Here is an 18,867-nt window from a genome sequence, read left to right as displayed (position 1 = left end):
AGGCAAGGAAGTCATTGCAATTTAGAGTGCCTCAAAAAAAAATCCCTGTGCCACATGACTATTGGGCTGAGTATGAAGATAGTCTTTATGTGTCAGAAAGGCAAAGATATACTTAATGCATCTGAAGTGCTTTAAAGTTACATTTCTGTATCAGATCACCGTGTTTACAGAGCAGGAGGAAAGCTGGGCATGTCTGAATTTATCCCACATGTTGACTCACAGCTATCCTTTTCAGAGCCAAAACCACTCCTAGTAACACTCCAGTCACCACCAGCAACTGCCAGGCAGCCAGATAACAGCAGAGGTAAACTTCCAGTCTGCTTCAGCCTGAAACTCGAATCTTGATGGGAAAGGGATTTTAGCTGTTGGAAGTAGTAACTGGAGGCACATCAGGCATCCTCTATTCAGTGGTCAAGTCTTCAAAGGTTTTGTGAGCAGTGGAAGTTTTTACACCTGGAAAGCTCTCCTGAGCTTACACTCTTCAGTGCCAAAATTGGTAAGTCCGTATTGTAGCAATAAGCTTACCTGAGGAGCTTAAAATGGGAATTATTTTGAAATCAGAAAAGAGAACATCTGTGATTGACTTGAAGTGTTTTCCATATAATCTCTGTTTAATTTACAAGTAGAATTTCCCCTGTACTCCTGGCATGTGTAACGTGGGCTCTGACTGTCCTGAAAAGTCCTTTCTTTCTTCCTATTTCAGAACCAATATGTAAATTCTTTAGGTTGCCATCCTGAAACTGTTCAGTCATGTAGCTAGACTACTGAAAAGTCCTATTGATATCCCATTGATACAAAATCCAGTCTCTAAATACCTAGCAGGTCTGGAATAATGGGATAAATTGAATGCATGCCAGTATCTTCTGACACTATTTCAAGCAGAGATGTTAGTGAATGTAGACAAGAACCTCTTAAAGATGTGTTTAACAATTCCTGTGCTTTATTTAGGAATTCATCACCTTTCAGTTGTAAGTGAAGGATGAGTGACACTCTTTTATTATATTGCAAGGAGATTTTCATGCTATTTAACATGTGTCTTCTTTAAAAGATGACCATAATTATAAGGATTGGGATGACCACCTTATGAGGGACAAAGGACTAAGCTAGACACTATTTCTCCTATGGAATTTATTTTTTAAACTATTTTCAAAAATCTTTGAGGAAATATACAGTATCCCACTGGCAGGTTTAATTTATTGGCAACTGGCACTGAATTCCTCAAAACTTTTCCACAACTAAAGGTTTTACTTTATACTTGCTTTTATATCTTGACCTGTCTAACCTTCATTGCGCACATCATGGACAAACTTCCTTCAGGAAAGCGGACAGTAGGTTTATCCACCTATCTGATATTAGCTCTTTGAGTTTAGCCTAGCATTTGTTCCTACAGAGTTTAGAAAATGTGTTTGAAATAATTTAATCTAACTCACTGAATATATTTACCCAGTAGATAGAAGATTATATTATCTTGGATCTGGAACAATAGTCTTAGTTATCCCCAAGCTTCAACAGGTTTCAAGTTTGTTTCAGATTTTGATTTGCATTCCATCAGTGTGAATGCTTGCTCTGGCATCTGAGCTGGTAGACTAAGTCACCTCAGGCAGTTGAAATCTGCTTCAGTTCCTAAAATTGGCTTGAGATATGAGTTGTCTGGCCTCTTCTTTGTTACAAGATGGGCATAGATACAAAACTTGGGCAAATATGCATAATGAAATTGAACAACTTATTGGTAACCATCAATGTTCTAGTGAAAGAAAAAAAAAAGAAGAATTTTGAAGAAGTGAAAATGAAACAGGTTAGCACTCACAAATGAAACAGCATGTAATGAACTCTAAATAAAACTAGAGACATCCCTTGCTATTGTACCAGCTTCTTAAAGCCAGACTTTTCAAGCTCTGCAGACAGTACTGAAAGAGTGAGGGATTACTAGATCAGGCTCTTTTGAGGCTGCATAAATCATGACTATGTCATTTCAAATGGATGCTCTTACACCATCGATCTTGGAAGTAAGATGAAAAGGCCTGGATGTCCCATCCTGACCATGAATGCTTGGACCACAATTGCTGTTGTGTGTCTCACTCCTGCTTTGTGGTTTCCAGTGTAATGCCACATCATTCCTCCTCATTTCTGTGGGCTTTTGCTTCAATTGCATATGGACTTTTCTGGAGCCAAGTTTTCTACAAGCAACATAATATTTAAAATATGGCTACCATCCAAAGCTAAATATTGTTCCAGTTCACTTTCCTGAGATGAAAAAAGAACCCAAAAACATTATGATAAAGAGTCTCCTAGAACTGTCTGATAAAAGGAACAAAATTAGGGTAACTTTTCTAGCTCTGATTTTCTTGTTGCATAAGCAAGTGAAAGAAAAGCATTACATTTCTATTTTCACTATTTTATTTGCTTAGAATCTATAACAAGGAAATGGCAGAAGACAAAATCACCAGTATATGTTCAACATAAAATTTTGCAAAACTGCAATAGCAGTAGAGGAAAGATTGCTTTGTGTCTAATTTCCATGGAAATATTTGAAGAATAGCCAACAGAAATGTATCTGAGCACTATGAATAAAGGTACCCCAAAATTTAAAGCAAGAAAATTAAAAATCAATTTTAAGAAGACTAAGGATAATGTTTTCTCTTATTCTTGTGTGAGAGAAGAGATAATGATAGAAGCCTCTCGACAAAACGAAGTGGATTTTAGCTGCCATTCCTCCCTTCTGGGATGTGTCATGTTTGTTGAGAAAAGCTCTTCGGTTTGTTGTGCTGAGAGGTTGACTGGTCTTATTTTCACTGCTCTGTTTCCACCTAGTGCTCATACTGAGCATTGCACCACGCTGCACGTATGTTCTAGAATCCAGAACGCCAGATTTTCAGGGAATCTGCAGTACAAATAAGCAAGTGTAAGATTAAATACCACTTTTATAAAAGCACCAGTTCCCAGAATAAAGTCTGTCAAGTGTCTACATGGTCTTCGCTGCATGATCTGTGCAGAAACAGGAATGTCTGTTATTTGGTTTAACTCTCAGAATCCTTCTTGTGGATGCATTTTTTGTGGTAGTTCTCTTGTTAACTGAAGACGAATGCATGTGAATGAAAAGGACCACACCACAGTAATTGAGAGACATTCATTAGTTCTCCCAGGCACAAGGGTGTGCTCAGGATGCAGTCTAGAAGGGAATAGCTGAGACACCTGAAAACTCTGAGCTGGACTCATCTGGACAGTCTTTCCTCTTCTAGCTCAGCTTATAAAGTACCTTTCACATTTTATAACAATGTCCTGGCTGGGAAAGGCAGGTGTCTGCTAAGGAAGGCAGAAGCCTCCTTTGAAATGGGGAATGTAAACTCAGTCCCTCTGAATTTTTGTAATTTTAAAATTAAGGGGCTCTCAGGCAAATATATGGCAACAGGAATAACAGTTCTTTACTAGGAAAATAAAAATTAAAATGTAGTAGTACAAAAAAAGCAAGCAAACAAAAACACTGGGTTGGAACTTTTTAGTAACACAACTGGAGGATTCAAAAACTTGCATGATGTTGCAGGATGAAAAAAAGGAGAGATTTTGTGATGGAGTATGAAATCTGTATTTTTTTTCAGGAGGTTGAAAAGAGCTAAAGACACAACTTGTGGATTTACCTTGTCAAATGTAGCAGGAGGCTTATGGACAGATACAAGCAAACACAGATAGGAAAACTGATGTTTTAAATTGCTTTCAGGTTCTAAGACAAAATTTTTATGGTACATTTGCATATAAAAAGCAAAATAACTCAATAATGCTTAGCTGTACCACAGGTACCATCTGAAAAACACCGGATGGTTATTTCTCCTGGTGTCTGATATGTGGGAAGATGGAGCCTCCTGTTCCACAATTTGTAGTTTGAACATTTTCTTTAGGAAAATGGCTTGAGATCCTGCTTTTCCCTTGTGCTTTCTCTTTGAGGGTGTGCAAAACATGAATGAGTTAATGCCCAGACTAAGAAACTGCTATGTCCTTGGTTTAGGAGAGTGCAGTTAACCTCTGGTTTAACAGGCAGAAGGCAGCACAGCTGTGGCCACCTTTTCCTGGGTAAAAGCAGGCTACCAATCACAAATGAAACAACATGTCATAAACTCTGAATAAAAGAGAAGAGTCCCCTTTGCACTACACAAACTGTGATAACATTTGTTTTATAATAAAGCTTCTGCATCTCCTGGTTTATTAAGTGCCCAGCACTGACTGCTGCATTAGGCCACCCTGAAAAACTGGATTGCACTAAACTCCTTTTAGATCTTCTGGATACTCCTTTCCCAGTTTAGTTCTGAGGCAGACACCACGTTATTTGCTTCAAGCCATGCAGATACCTCTACAGAGGTGTATATGTATGTCAGTAAGGAGCTCTGAATCAATGACCTGCCTGCAGAATTAATGTTTTTCTGGGTAGAGGCAATGGGAAGGCTGAGGGTTTTTTACAGTTTCAATTTTAGATTTAAATTTCATTTTTCAGAAAAACTTGTTTAAGCTTTCAAAAGACTAAGTGCATAGGATTGTATAGGTCAGCATTTTTCTAGCAGAACCTCCTAGTTAAAATACTGTATCTTTTTTACCACTGTGAACATTGCTATTAACTCTGAGAGGATGGTTCATGTTTACACCAGTTTCTGTTATGCAATCTTCTTGCTTGAATAGTAAATCAAAATTTATTTACAGTCAAATTCTCCTTATTAGTGAAAAAATATTAATTAAATAGTGCTTCTAATGGAGAATGCATGGGGAGGTGTAAGTGAACAGTACTATTGTGTTACACTTGCTACCTGAGCTCTCCATTTCTGAAAGAAAGTTTCCTGCATTGCAGCATATATTTGCTTTGGTTTGAGTCCTTAAATGATCTGGCAGGAAATGCAAACTAGGGAAGGGATTACTGTGGATGTAACTGTGCAGTACAAAAGGCAGCCCTTGAAGAGGGCAGGGTCTGTATGTGGGGTCTGCAAGAAAGTCCCACTCATTTGAAAGCAGCTCTTCTTGTCTTGGATCACAGTAAGGTGAGGGACTGTTTTATTCTCTACAGTTGCCCAGTCAGGGGAAGACTATCTGAGTCTTTGTATTAATTTCAGACAGAGCGTGTCTTTCCAAGGGCATGGAACATACAATTTTGTTACAGGAGAAAAAAGTGCTGCCCATGTCTGCAAGCAACTATAAATTGATGCAAGCAGAATAAATTATTTTTTGAAAGAATGGGAAGGCTCACTATTATCCAATATAATTAAAATTAATACTTTTACTTCTAAAAAATATTTTGTAATAATATGTTTAGTATTTCTTGCCCTATCATCCTTCAAGGAACTGCTCTTGGCAAAAATAAAAGCTTATTTCCTTGGAGGACTGTATATATGTAAATGTTTAATAGATTGTGATTAAATTAAATTAGCACTATGTCTCCTCTTCAGACTTGTCTATATAGTCGTGCTCTGTGATCTTTGCACTAATGAGTATTTGGATGAAAATATGGTTTGGGTTTGTTTGGGGTTTTTTTGAGACAGAGTGCTGAAAATTAAATCAATTAAATAAAGTATCACAGTTAAAAATGAGGGCTAAACCTGCTTCAATATTTGTAACATTTCAATGGCAATATCATAGCTTGAGTCACTCTTTTCTGTTGCAAAGTCTGGTAGGAAAAAGTGCACTTCTGCTTTTAGTGTTTAGTGTTTAGTGTTCCTTTAGAGAGGCATGGACACACTGGATTAGACCTACCCACCATCCAGGACAGTAATTTGTTTCTGACGGAGCCTGGAGGGAGATACTTCAGAGGAAGGTGCAAGGACCTGCAGTTAGAAGTAAGGGCACTGCTCTTTCTCTAATATTAAAGTAATAAATCTGTCCATACAGCTTGAGCAGCCTACTGAAAATTCATCTTGTGGTGCCAGAAATAATGAATAAACCCTTCACAGATTTTTCTGTCTATTGCACTGAGTGATTCCGAGCTACGGCAGAAGCTCTCAAGTCTGATCCTTCTTTGAAGCTTCAGTGTAACAAAATGGAATGGCTGCTGTCACTTGAAGGCACTCCATGGGGCTGGGAGGCAGGGGTAACAATAGCTGGGGCAGATCCCAGTCCATGACCTGCAACAATTCACACCTGGACATGCCTAGGCCTGTTTACTGAATATCCCTACCCACCCAGAGAGGCCAGCAGATGTTAGGAGTCTGTTATGAGGGAGTAATCTAATCTCTTGTATCTGGTGCTGCTTTGTGACGATTTCAGAACTTTCACTTTTCTTGGTCTCAATCTCAACTTTCTCCCTGAATTTAGAGGTAGAATTTTCAAAGGTCTCAACAATAAAATTAAAGAAGTTCAAGGGAGGTCAGACATAACCAGAGGATATGTGACCTCACCACACCGGTGATGTGTCTGCCACTTACACTCAAAGCTGAGTCAGGCCATCTCTGCCTTAAATAATACATGGAGCCACAGATCTCTGATTATGGAGCCACCTGAAATTCCCTTTCCCTTTGTGCAGTCACCTAGGAGTGGTCAGTGCAGAATTACTGAGGGCAGAGTATGTCTTACATCTAGCTTGCAGGTGCCTGCAAGCATCCTGAGCTCCAGCCATCTGGAACTGGACAAAGGTGGGTGTCCACCACCATTTCCTCAAGGTACTGACTAAGGACCACTCCATTAACTACAAATTGAGGAGAAAGTAACACAAGGGACATGTGGCCACCTTGGGATCAGAGACTCTACATGAACAGCCCAGGGGCCAACTGAGACTCCTCCCAAAAAGTTGGAATGCTTTTCAGGACAACTATAGAGAAAGTTTGTCATGTGGAACTTTCATTTTGTACATGACCATATTTAAGCTCAGTAAACTAATATTTATATTATACAGACATCAAATTTACCCTGGAATTAAAACACACAAAGTAGTGCTTAAGGTTTCCCTCATCTGCATGCTATCTCTGAAGTCTGCTTCTGCTGTGGTCATATATTTACCTTAATGCATATTCTATCCCTTGTTGATAAATCAAAGCAGTTGTGCATTTTACCTTCCATAGAACTACTTACTGCTAATGAGATACAGTATATGTGTACTCCAATTAGCTTGGATGTTCATCACAGAGCAACTTCTCCAGTACCTACACAAAACTGCAAGCGATTAAATACCTCAGTGGAAATGCTGCAGTAAAACATGCCTATTTATTATGTTCATCTCCTTTGCTTCTCATACAAATTTATGCTTACATTTAAACACCTTCTTGTGTATGAATTTTGGATTTTGGGATTCTAATATTCTTTCCTTTTTGCAAACTTTTGAATAGTAATTTCTGTCACAACAGAAGAATGAAAATAAATCAGTAAATTTTAGTAATTACAAGAAATTATTTAGAAGGCATTAGTGAAGATGGTTTACATTTCATTGACTTTATAATTATAGAGTTGCCAATGTATGGGTGATTACCTCCTTCCTTCTTGTTTGGGATTAAATGAAGGGTTCAAGGAAGCCCTTAATTTTTTTTCTACATGGTTGTCAGAGATGGGATGTGGCAAGAATGGGAGAAAATGAGGAAGGAAGCAAGTTAATGCTGTCACATGAAAAGAAGATGTATATAATTAAAGAGAGAAAGCACGGGCTTCTTTTCAAAGTTATTAATTCTGGCTTGGTCTTCCCTCTGGGGTAGTAGCAATTTATATGGCGTACATGCTGCTTAAGGAGAAGAGAGATTGTCTTTCATCACAAGAAGCAGGGCGGTCTGATCTTTAAATGGTTGAATCTAATCCAGTAAAGCCACTAGTGCTGTGTGCCAGGGTTTAATACTGGGGCTGATGCTGTTCTCCATGTGTCTGGGTGATCTGGACGAAGGGCCAGAGTGCACCTTCAGCAGGTTCACAGATGATACAAACCAGGCAGACTGGCTGCTGTGCCAGTGGTTGTGCTGCCATTCAGAGGGACTGCGACAAGCTGGAGAACAAGGCAGGGAGGAATCTCAGCTTCAGTGATGGTAAAGGCAAATCCTCATATCTGTGGAGAAATAACCCCAAATATCAGTACATGCTGGGGACCCACTGGCTGGAAAGTTGCTTTGCTTAAAAGGTCCTTGGAGTGAAACTTTTGAGGAAATGGAAAACCAGATGACCATGAGTTACCAACATAACCTTCATGGCAATAAAGGGCAGCAGCTTCCTGGGCTACATTAGTAAGAGCATTGCTAGCACAAAGAGGAAAAGGATCCTTTCTCTCTTGAACACTGGTGAGGCCACATCTGGAGTACTGTGCCCAGTTCTGGATTACTCAGTACAAAAATTATATGGTTTACTGGAGTAAGTCCAGAGCAGTGATGATTAAAGTATTGGAAACACATTTGACTACTTTGGAGGTCAGACAGCCTCTTTTAAACCTAAAGTGATAATAGTTCCTGTCATTCAAAATCTCATCCTCAAATTTTACCCTTCCCAACGGTGCCTGAAAGATATCAAAGACCATTAATATGGAAAAAAGAGCTGGTATCGGACAAAGTTACTTCATATGGAAAAGGACATGAATTGGTAATAATTGGCATATTACCCATATATAATGAATTATATTTTTACTAACCTTTCCCATATGTATGCATGTAAAGATCTGAATAAAGTGTGATTTGTAGATGGGAGAAAAGCTAATGCAGTGCTTCAAGAAACTTTGGACACCCTCAGAAATGCAATAAATTGTTTGTTCTAAGTGTTAGAAAGTCCTTTCAATTGAAATCCTGTGGGAGACCTCTTGTGTTAAAAATACTGTGGCTGTTAGGGCAGGGAAATTACTGATAACAATCACTAATAACAATATGACTGAATTTAAAGAGATGTTAAAATATTTTGAGGGTTTTTTTTGTTCCAATAGTTACTAAATTAAGGTGCTGACTTGAAAGAGCTGGTTTCCTGACTGATGTAAACCACCCAATCACACTCTAGCAATGGAATGGACTCGGCCTACCTGGAATATTTTTTTTTCTCCACATGCTTTGCTTCTGTTATTTTGATTATGAGACTTGAAGTGAATTAAATCTTGATGTTTGGTGATCTGACCAAGACAATCTAAGGGAGTAATTGGAGAGCATGGCCAAGGGGCAGGACAGGCCAGGCACAACTGTTACTTTTGGTGAGAATGTGGTGCTAGATCAGTTTAAACTGATAAAGAAACCGCACCCTTGCTGTTCACTGCAAAACCTATTGTCAACACCCATTTACTGGATCACTGCACTGTACAGTTAGATAAATGATAGAGATACTGATTCATGGCAATCTCTGTGGTGTTTCCTGAACCTTTAGTCCCTGCAGTGCTAGCTTTGGCTGTTTAGGAGGCTGACCTTACAAAACCCTGAGAAAAAATTGTATTGAGAGGCTATAACTACCCTTGCCCTCATGCCCAAACTTCTGAGTACTGCTTGTTTGTGGCATTGTCTTCGAATCACTTGGTTCCCTTGTTTGCAACTCATCAACCCTCTTTTCTCATCCTTTGTGTTTGCCTTTATTTGCTCCTTCTGCAGCATAATTCAGATATTAATCTATCCCAGACACAAGTCATGTGGATGGAATAGCTGACATGCCATGCATTGTTCATGACATAGTTCTCATGCAACATTGCTGCTCATCCTGTCTCTCTTCATTTGACTGCAGTTTTTCTAAAGTGTACAATTTTTGGGCAAAGAATTTTCTGTTTTTTATGCAAACATGCCCACCATTGCTTAAAACCAGTAGGATATATTAATTTTCATTTACAAAGTTACTGTTCTTGAAACTCTCCATGAACACTGCCATGGAGGATTTGCATTGTCAGTACATGAAATCAGACTGATCATTGAACTTTGAGATCATTTCTTGCTTATTTCTATTTTATCTTTGACATATTTTTCCTTCATTCTTATTTCAAATCCTCTTCAGTCACTTTTATACCTGCTTCCAAATTTCAGTCTCCCTGTGCTCCATGTCTTCCAAACAGTGGCACTTTCAAGTCACAAACTCCACTCTGCCCTTTTCATGGACTAAGTCTTTTTCTGGCAATGATTTGTGTGCATGTTATGGTGTTCCCTTATTACCTTTGGAAGAGGGAATTTAAAAGATGTATTTACTCAAATAACTAAATACTGAACAGGCTTCCCAGGAAGAGGTCATGACACTAAGCCTGCTAGAGTACAAGAAGTGTTTGGATAATGATCTCAGGCACAAGGTGTGGTTCTTCAGGATGTCCCATGCAGGGCCAGGAGTTGGACTCAATGATCCTGTGGGTCCCTTCCAGCTCAGGATAGTCTATGATTCCACAGGACCTTTTGGTGTTAAATGTTTTTATTTTATAGAATTTTGATTAGCGCTGTAAGTACTATAGCATAATGCCACAGGAGAGATAAATAGAATTAACAGATTTAACAGCTTCAGTGAGAAAAAGTGATTTCAAAATGTTGCCTAGAAAATAACACTGAATCCTTTCAAACAAAGACTTCAGTGTTGTTTGCAATAATGGCAAATAGTTGCTTGTATATACAGAATTTTGTATATACACTCTGCTCAGCTGAGTCTGTTCTCCTATCCTAAACAGGTTATCAAAATGGACGTTTCAGAAATCTCTTGTGAAATCTTTTTAAGAAAGTTTATACTCATTTTCAGTTGGAATTATTCTTAGTTCCAGTGGGATACCCAGAAGAAGGAAATACCCACTAGGTCTCCAAGGCTCAAAATCAGTGCTATGTGTATAAAAGATTTAAAATTATATCCATTCTCCATGCAAAACTTCTGAAAAACAAAAAATATTTAGGTTCAAAATCATGTGACTTTTCCAAGATTCCTGGGAACTTGCAGCCCATACTTTATACTGGGGAATTCCAGACCTTGAAGTGGTGGCCCCAGCAACACTATCAAATAACTATTGTACAACTCTGAGCAGAGAAATTGTTTGATCTAGAAGCAGCTTGTCCTCACCACAGCTATTTTTTGCAGAAAACCACAAGATTTTACTGGCTGAATTCAATGGTGTGTGTACTGAGCTCTCCAAAGAGTGCAAAGAACAGCAATTCTGGCAGTTTCATTTCCCCACTGATGTCAAAAAAAAAAAAAGGAAAAAAGGAGAGCAACAGTGTGACACATAACTGCTACACTGGATTTTGTGGTATTGCTTAAACAGAGAGTCAGTGTGCAGCTCAGCTGTTTGTAACCGCAGAAAGAGAAAATGTTATTTGGAAGGAGGGAGGATGTACACCAAATCTACTATGTCTCAAACCTGACAGTGTTTCTTTAAAATGTTCTTAAACCTGTTTAACACACCCCTACTTTTCACCACTCCCTGGGAACATGCACCACTTATAGCAACTTGTAAATCAAGAAAAACCAAACCCCACAATTTATTCTCCAGTGCACACTGGATATTTTCACACACCCAGCTTGGCCATATAATTAAGTTACAACTAAGCTCACTAGCTTGGAGCTTTCTGCTTCAACCTAACATGAATTTAGCACTGTAAGTTTAGAAGTCTCAAATATTCTGGAGCAGAATTGCTTATTTCAAAATTATATTAAGAAAACTAAGAAAATATTTAGAATTCAAAGATTGTGATTATGTACAGTGCTATGAGGTTCTATTCACAAATTCATAGAAAATGCCAAAACCCATTTATACTGTTTTATGTTCAGATCAGGGATCTGAACATAGATAATATAGACACCTACAAGTAAAGCAGTTAAACCCCAAAATTCAAGTCTTACTGTTGCTATAGAGAGATGGGTCATGCAGAAAAATATTACATATTCTTTCTAAGAATAAAAGTAATATTTCCTTAGCACCCATGAGTGAAAGGGATGATACTGTCAGGAAAGCACAAGGGTTTTTTAGTTTTTCTCTCTTCTCTCATTTTCTTTGCGTGTTAGACTCCTACATGGCCAGATTACAGTTTTCTTGACGCACCTTTTGTGTAAGGGGCCACAGTGCAGTAGGGGAACACACTTCTATACATGCAGTACTGTTGAGGCTGCAGAATAAGCTTTCCAGCTTGAATTTTGTCTAGACAGAGAAAAAACAAGCCCTGTATCCTTGTTTCCTTTTCCTTTTAATTTGACAAGAAGCCATTGCTTTCTTCAAGGGAAAAAAGATAGTTTGAAATCCTCCCATTATATGGAATTCATCTGACATATATAGGTATCTACAGTGTAGATGCCTAAATCTGACTTGTCATTTTTAGGCTTCCTTTCATAACAATGGAGAGAAATAGTAACTTTCACAGCCCAATCCTCTGACCTACTTTAATCTGCATTTGTTTGAGATTACATTAGGGGTGTCTAGAGTGATAAATTTAGAGATAGGAGCCTAGCTTTTTTTGCTAAATACGGCCTGTGATGGAAAGTCTCGCCCTGCTCTGAGGAAAAAAGTGTTTGAAAATAGATGTTACTGCTCTGGCATCTCCTTCATTGAGGAGAATTCAAATAATTTGGTTACACATTAATTGGCATTTAGCTCTCTCAGGCTAATAGCCTGCATAGAGATCCAGAGAAGCCTACACCTGAAATTACTGGGTTCTTCACATTATGCTCTTACTGCATCATGGCAGGATCTGGACCCTGAGGCACTTATAAGGCCTCTGTGATTACAGCCAGATAATTATAATAATTTTATCTTGATTCTTTCCCTTGTAATATCACCCAAATTATTTAAAAATCATCCCATTTCAAAGCCCAGCCTTGTTTTCATTTCATTTAACAACAGCAGTAAAAACAAATGAAAAAAACTTCAATTCTTCATGTACAAAACATTAAAACCCATGTAAAAGTTTTTGGTTTTTTTTCTGCCAACATTCTTTCCAAAGTACTCACAATTTTAAAAACAATTTTAAAAACAATGCAATTTACTCAAAATAAAAGAGAGGAGTTGATATTTAAAATGTATTGACTTGGACACCAATCTATTGGCCAGTTTATATCAAAGGACAAGTATTTTGAAAAGGCAAGAAGAAAGCTCAGTTATTTCTTCAGCTTCACAGCTCATAAGGCTCTGTTTGCAGATACATTAATATAGAGAATGTATTCTCCTTTCCTTCACACAGTTGGCGATTGAAATCTGCACCTGAGGTTTATTCCTTGGAAGATGCTTGGAAATGCTACTAAACCTTCTAAATTCCGTGGATAAGAGAGAACAACAAGATAGCTGAATTCTTTTCCAGGGAAGTTGGAAGGAGAATGTGGAGGGCTGATGCCATTTCTGTGATACCATTTTCAATTTTACTCTGGCAGATGAACTACATTTCAACACATATAAATCTGCTTTGCTATTTTTTCTGTTATTTGAACAGGTGAAAAATTTTACTGGATTGCAAAGGTATTTATTAGTAAGGAAAGGGTCTTAAACATGTACTAACAAAGTAGAACTCTCTTCATGTTTACATATATGCATACTCTCCACATTTGTCACATAAATAGAGGATAAAACCCAAAGAAAGTAAAGTTACAATGCTGACAATGACTCTTGGTTGAGGGGCTGAATGACAACCCCTTCACTAGGGTTTATTTTAATAACTGACGAATCAACATTCCACAGAAAAATTGTATCATTTTAATTGCATTGCTAATTGTTTGCATTGTCGTCAAAGAATAAGAAAGAATTTAATGCAATTTTAGTTATGTATCTTATACAAATTTTGACTATAGGGGCATAATATGACTCCTTGGTCAGCCCTATATTTTGTCTCCAACAGCTGCCAAAAGAAAAATTCAAGCATTTAGGAAAGAGTAGAAAACAAGGAGAGCATTTAAGTTGCTTTCCTTAAGTGTCCTTGGTGTCTCTATCAATTTGCCTGTCAGGGTCTTCTTTAGCCCAATGGAGTTTCTGTTTATTTTGTAACCACCACAGCTTTCCTCTCCCATAAACTTGTGTCTCATGGAGCTATTTGATGTATGGATACACACATGTGCCTATGTAAGTACATGCATACATACACACACACACACACGCACAAGTACAGGCAGACATGTATATAAATAAACTTGCATTTCATAAACTATTGGAAACACATCTTCCTGCAGCAAGGACAGTTTGCATTTTACATATGGAAAGAAACACCTCTTTTTTTTTCCCTTCTTCCTTCTTCTCTTCTCTTCTCTTCTCTTCTCTTCTCTTCTCTTCTCTTCTCTTCTCTTCTCTTCTCTTCTCTTCTCTTCTCTTCTCTTCTCTCTCCTCTTCCTCTTCCTCTTCCTCTTCTCCTAATGTTGATACCAAAGAGTTCTTGTACTGAGGATGAATTGAAATACACCCTTACGCACCCTTCTCATACTGTTTGTGATGTTTTTATACTTGTACCTCCTTTCAGATGGTCTCATCTGCAACTAAACTTGGGCAGAAGCATCTCTTAATCATCAGATGGCTACAGCATGGGCCTTGCATGAGAATTAGGCAGAAGAATTCTAATTTTTGAGCAAGAAGAAAAGAAGACAGTCACAGCTGATGCATTTGTTCTGTGTGGGGAGAAGTAATTAAGCATCTTCAATTATCTTTTTATTCTTCTCTGAACCTTTCTAAGTTCAACTCCATCCTTTCTGATTCACATTTTTGGTCTGTGTCTTATTTTTGCAATTTTTGAATTTAGAACACACTTTCTATCAACTCTTCTACAATAAGCTGGGCTGTGCTAAGTATACCACAGCCAGCATCTTCCAGGAACAGGGAAACACTTTCCTTTCTTCCATGCCTATATTCAGCTTTGATGTGGATAGAGAACAGGATCACAATCTGTAACATTTGGCTATCATGCACAGTAGTTAAGTGTGCTGATAACACCAGTATGGAAAGTATGTCAAAGGAAGATTTCATGAAATAGGTAAGATATTGGTTCATTGAGTTGCTTTGATTGGTATGAAATTTCCATGTAGGTCTTCAAATGACAATCAAGTTCTCAGTCAACTAATTTGATCCAAATAATGAAAGAATTATAAGAGAAGGCTGCTTAGCCCTAGCAGAAAATCCAAACACAGTACCAAGGGAAGGAGAGGATAAGCAGTCTATCAGATAAGTGTAACGTGAACTTCCTCACATGGATATCATTCTTTGGGGCAGATACAACTCTTTATCTGCACCATAAAAAAGAAGTGCCTGTGGGGGTTGTCTCCTACGTATTTACAGTGCCCATGACCAATTAAATGCTATAAGAAAATTTCAGACAAGGACCAGAAAAATATTTTCCTCCTTTTAACTTTTCCACTTCTAACATCTTTTAAAAAGATGGCTTTTCCTGAGATCATCACTGTTTGCTCTTTTCCAGAGCTCTCTCAGCGGGGATTTGATAGAGGTATTACAAAGTCACTCTTCAATGAAAAAAGCACATCTAATCATAATTCTCACACTCCCACTACTGCTATTGGTCACAATCTGATTCTCATTTCTTTAGCCACTTACATGAATGTTCTTTGTTTGTTCAGATACTGGTAACAAATTAAAAAATAAGTCATTCATCAATAACATAAGCTACAGAACTGGTTACAGCCATTCAGCTGGTACCACACAGATGTCATTTGATTTAGCCAGATTTTCAGAACTATTTTCCTCAAATAACTGATCTTATCAGTAACTGATAAAACTAGTAATTGTATTCTTTAGTTAAGGAAGTAATGACAGTGGTGCAAGATCAAAATACTCAAGTTTATCATGCTATGGAGCATACTTTCGGGGAATTCTGAAATACATTTCATTTATTTGCAGAGTAAGGACCTATTCAAATTGTGGGAAAATCAGGTCCAAAACCATCGAAGATTATGTACCTCTATGAAATGTATTGGCACCTGCTATGAACAGAAGACACTGCTCAGACATTTTCTGTGGCAACTAAAATTTGTGAAAAGTTTTAGACATTTTGCATACTGTTTATGGCATTTTTTCTTCCTCCTTTAGTTTATGAACTTTGCCACACCCTTTGGGAGAACAATGGGCTGCAAATACCTCTACATTGTGACTAAGGTTTTCTTAGCATTCAAAAAATGCATATGAAAAAGCTCTGACAGTGCTCCTTCCTGTATTCAGAAAGGTGTGGTTAAAAAAAATGCATGCCTTACTTTAACCAGTTGAAAGGTCTTCCCCAGGAACAGCAACCTACAATAACTAAAGGAAATGGCTTGGCTGGCAAAGGTTAATACATAAAACACAACATTATCTCTGGTGCATTACAGTATTTCGTAGCAGACTTTGTGGAAAGCTGTACTCACTTTGAGAGTAACTTAATCTAGTAAACTGTTTTTAAATTCTGCCTTTGCAAAACAGCTGTTGCTACATCATATTAAAAAATAACTCTTATTGACCTCTTTTAATCATTCAAGTGATAAAAGTGAGAAATTACAACATAAAAAGGAATAATGAGAATGCCATACAAAATACTTAAATATTCATTTTGACAGTAGTGAAGCCAATATTTTTACGCCATAGTAAAAGGGCTGTAGCATTATTCTTTCTCCAGTGAATATTTAAACTTTCAAGAGGTAGAAAACCCCAAGTAATTGTGTTCCCTCACACAAAATACTATAACTCAGTGGTTAAGGTAGTCTGCTGGTAAAAATAAGCTGTTATAAAAAGGAGGAATGATTTGAACTTGGGTTTAGTCATATGCTCAGTGATCCTTCCAATTGGTAAGCTTTCTTGTCCTGTTCTTCAAGAGAGTTAAGTGTGTGTTAAAGAGTTAAAGAGCACAGTTGCCTGTCTTAAACACTATAAGGCCACAGAAGGAACTTGCTGGAAGATAAGCCACAGAAAGGAGGAATTGGATACAGGAAGGCCCTAATTCCAGGCCTGGTAGAGGCAAGATATGCTTAGCATATCCTGGTTAATGGATCTGGACAAAAATTCTCACCATGGCAAACTGTGTGAAAAGAAGTAATGGCTCATACACATATCACCAGTCAAATGAGGAAAACCCAATTACGGGACAGATGGCATCTGTGACTACCAATGCTCACCAAGGCCCCCCAGATAGGTGTCTGTGCATATGTGGAACTCGGGCTGTATAAATGTGGTACTGCTGTCTGTGTGTTGGAGGATAAATTAGTTGTCTGTAGAACTTGCTAAAGTTCAGGGCTTGACACACTTCAGGGATCTCAGACCTAGAAGGAGGTTAACAAAGCTTGAGAGGAAAAATGTATCACTGATTGTGGACACAAAGAATGCAGAGTTTACAGGCTACAAGGTCATTTGGTAGAACTCCCAAGATAAGAATAAATTAATAAACACAATTCACAGAGGGAGATCAGGACCACTGACTCATAACCCACTGACCCAAGAAACCCACCTACTCAAAGAGCAAGACTGACTATGCAGACTAATTATCTTTAGAGTCGAGGGAATCGTTTAACCAATAAAAAATAGAATAAAAATTAATATGAGATGTATACATGGTGAAAAGTTTTGAACAAGCCCGGGGCCCCCTTCTCTCTCTCTCTTTTTTTCCCACCATTCCTCTTGTCCCCCTCACTTATTTTCTATTTCTTTTCTATTTCTTTCTATCTCTCTACTTCACACTCATTGTTCAAATAAATCTGTATTATTGACTTGGGCATATGGTCTCATCTGCACCTAAACTTGGGCAGAAGCATCTCTTAATCATCAGATTGCCACAGCATGGGCCTTGCATGTGAATTAGGCAGAAGAATTCTAATTTTTGAGCATGAAGAAAAGAACAAAATTTTTACAAAGTACTGCAGGCACCTGGCACTGCTAGTAGTTGCCCTTTGCAAGGTAGCCCAGGACATTGCTTATCTATCTACTTACCTTTAAAACCCATATCGTAGTAGGAGCAAGGAAGCTCATGAAGAAAGGGGCTTTCCATCTCACATTAGATCATTAGTATAGTTTATTTTAAGATGTCTATCTAGGAGCAGTAGGACCAGAATCTTCAGAGGGAATTTATAATGTTATAATAACCTGCCCATGGAAAAAAGTCATACTCCTTATTTCTCCCTCTCCTCTGTGTTGCAGCTATGAATGCTGCTAGGATTCATAGCAACATTCATAATCTGGTTCTGAGTAACACATACCTCTTGGTAAGGGTGTACCCATAGGCAATATATTCCCTTGGTTAATTACTTTGACCAGAGTGAAAAGTAACTCTGTATAAAGAAGTAGCACAGGTCCCCACCATCAGCTTATTTTATGTAGGGCTGGACCGGGAATTTAGGGAGGAGCAGGCCTTGTGTTAGTCACCTTCAAGAGGAAAGCATCACCCTGTGCATGAGCATCACTTCCTTTTCTATTTGCTGCACTGGGTTCTTTTTTGCATAAGTGACCCTTTCCCTTTTGACTTAACCTGTTGGAACTGCTGTCTACATACATAGGTGAGCCTACAAGAAAAATGTGCAAGTGTCACAGATGTGCAACCCACCTCCCAGTAAAGATTACATTAACCAGCTGTGCCTGTCTGCTAAATGCTGCCTTGCAGCTGGACACCATCCACTGCCTACACCTATCTATATGTTTCAGTGTTTAGTTTCAGTCATCTTTTGACATGAGATTTATTGAACACAATTAAATTTGGAGAAATCAGGGTCAATTAACAGGACCATACTATTTAACTTAGCAGGAGTAGGATCTGGACCTGAGCAATATCCTCTGTCCATACTATTATCATGCACACTCCTCGACACAGTATTGTTCATGCCAATTATCTGTCTCTGAAAAAAGACTTAGGCATGGACAGATCTCTCTGTTACAAGCTCTGGACTGCTTTCAGTAGGAGTGTGGATGAGGCCACACGGTTCATTTTGAAAAGCAACTTAAGTGATACAGGTGCAGAACATGCTGTGCTCCTTGCCCTCAGGCTGGATATCGGGCTTTGGTATGTTTCATTTAATAGCATGAATGTAGCTACTTTATTCTAACTTGAAACTAAAAAAATGAGCATTATTTGC

The 18,867-nt window shown here is 38.2% G+C and overlaps 1 protein-coding gene across 3 annotated transcripts in view; it reads left to right on the top strand.

Moving 5' to 3' along the window:
- Nucleotides 1-402: 402 nt before the first annotated feature.
- SCEL (sciellin) overlaps nucleotides 403-18,867 on the top strand; it is a 68,697-nt gene continuing 50,232 nt past the window's right edge. For all 3 annotated transcript variants that reach the window (XM_083882452.1, XM_083882453.1, XM_083882451.1), the window contains exon 1: nucleotides 403-496. The gene's annotated coding sequence lies outside the window, so the exon portion shown is untranslated. The remainder of the gene's footprint in view (nucleotides 497-18,867) is intronic.

Source organism: Zosterops lateralis (assembly GCF_965231275.1).
Source record: "Zosterops lateralis genome assembly, chromosome: 2".
Taxonomy (NCBI): domain Eukaryota; kingdom Metazoa; phylum Chordata; class Aves; order Passeriformes; family Zosteropidae; genus Zosterops; species Zosterops lateralis.
The sequence above is the reverse complement of the archived record's forward strand: the minus strand, read 5'-3'. Positions and strand labels throughout refer to the sequence as shown.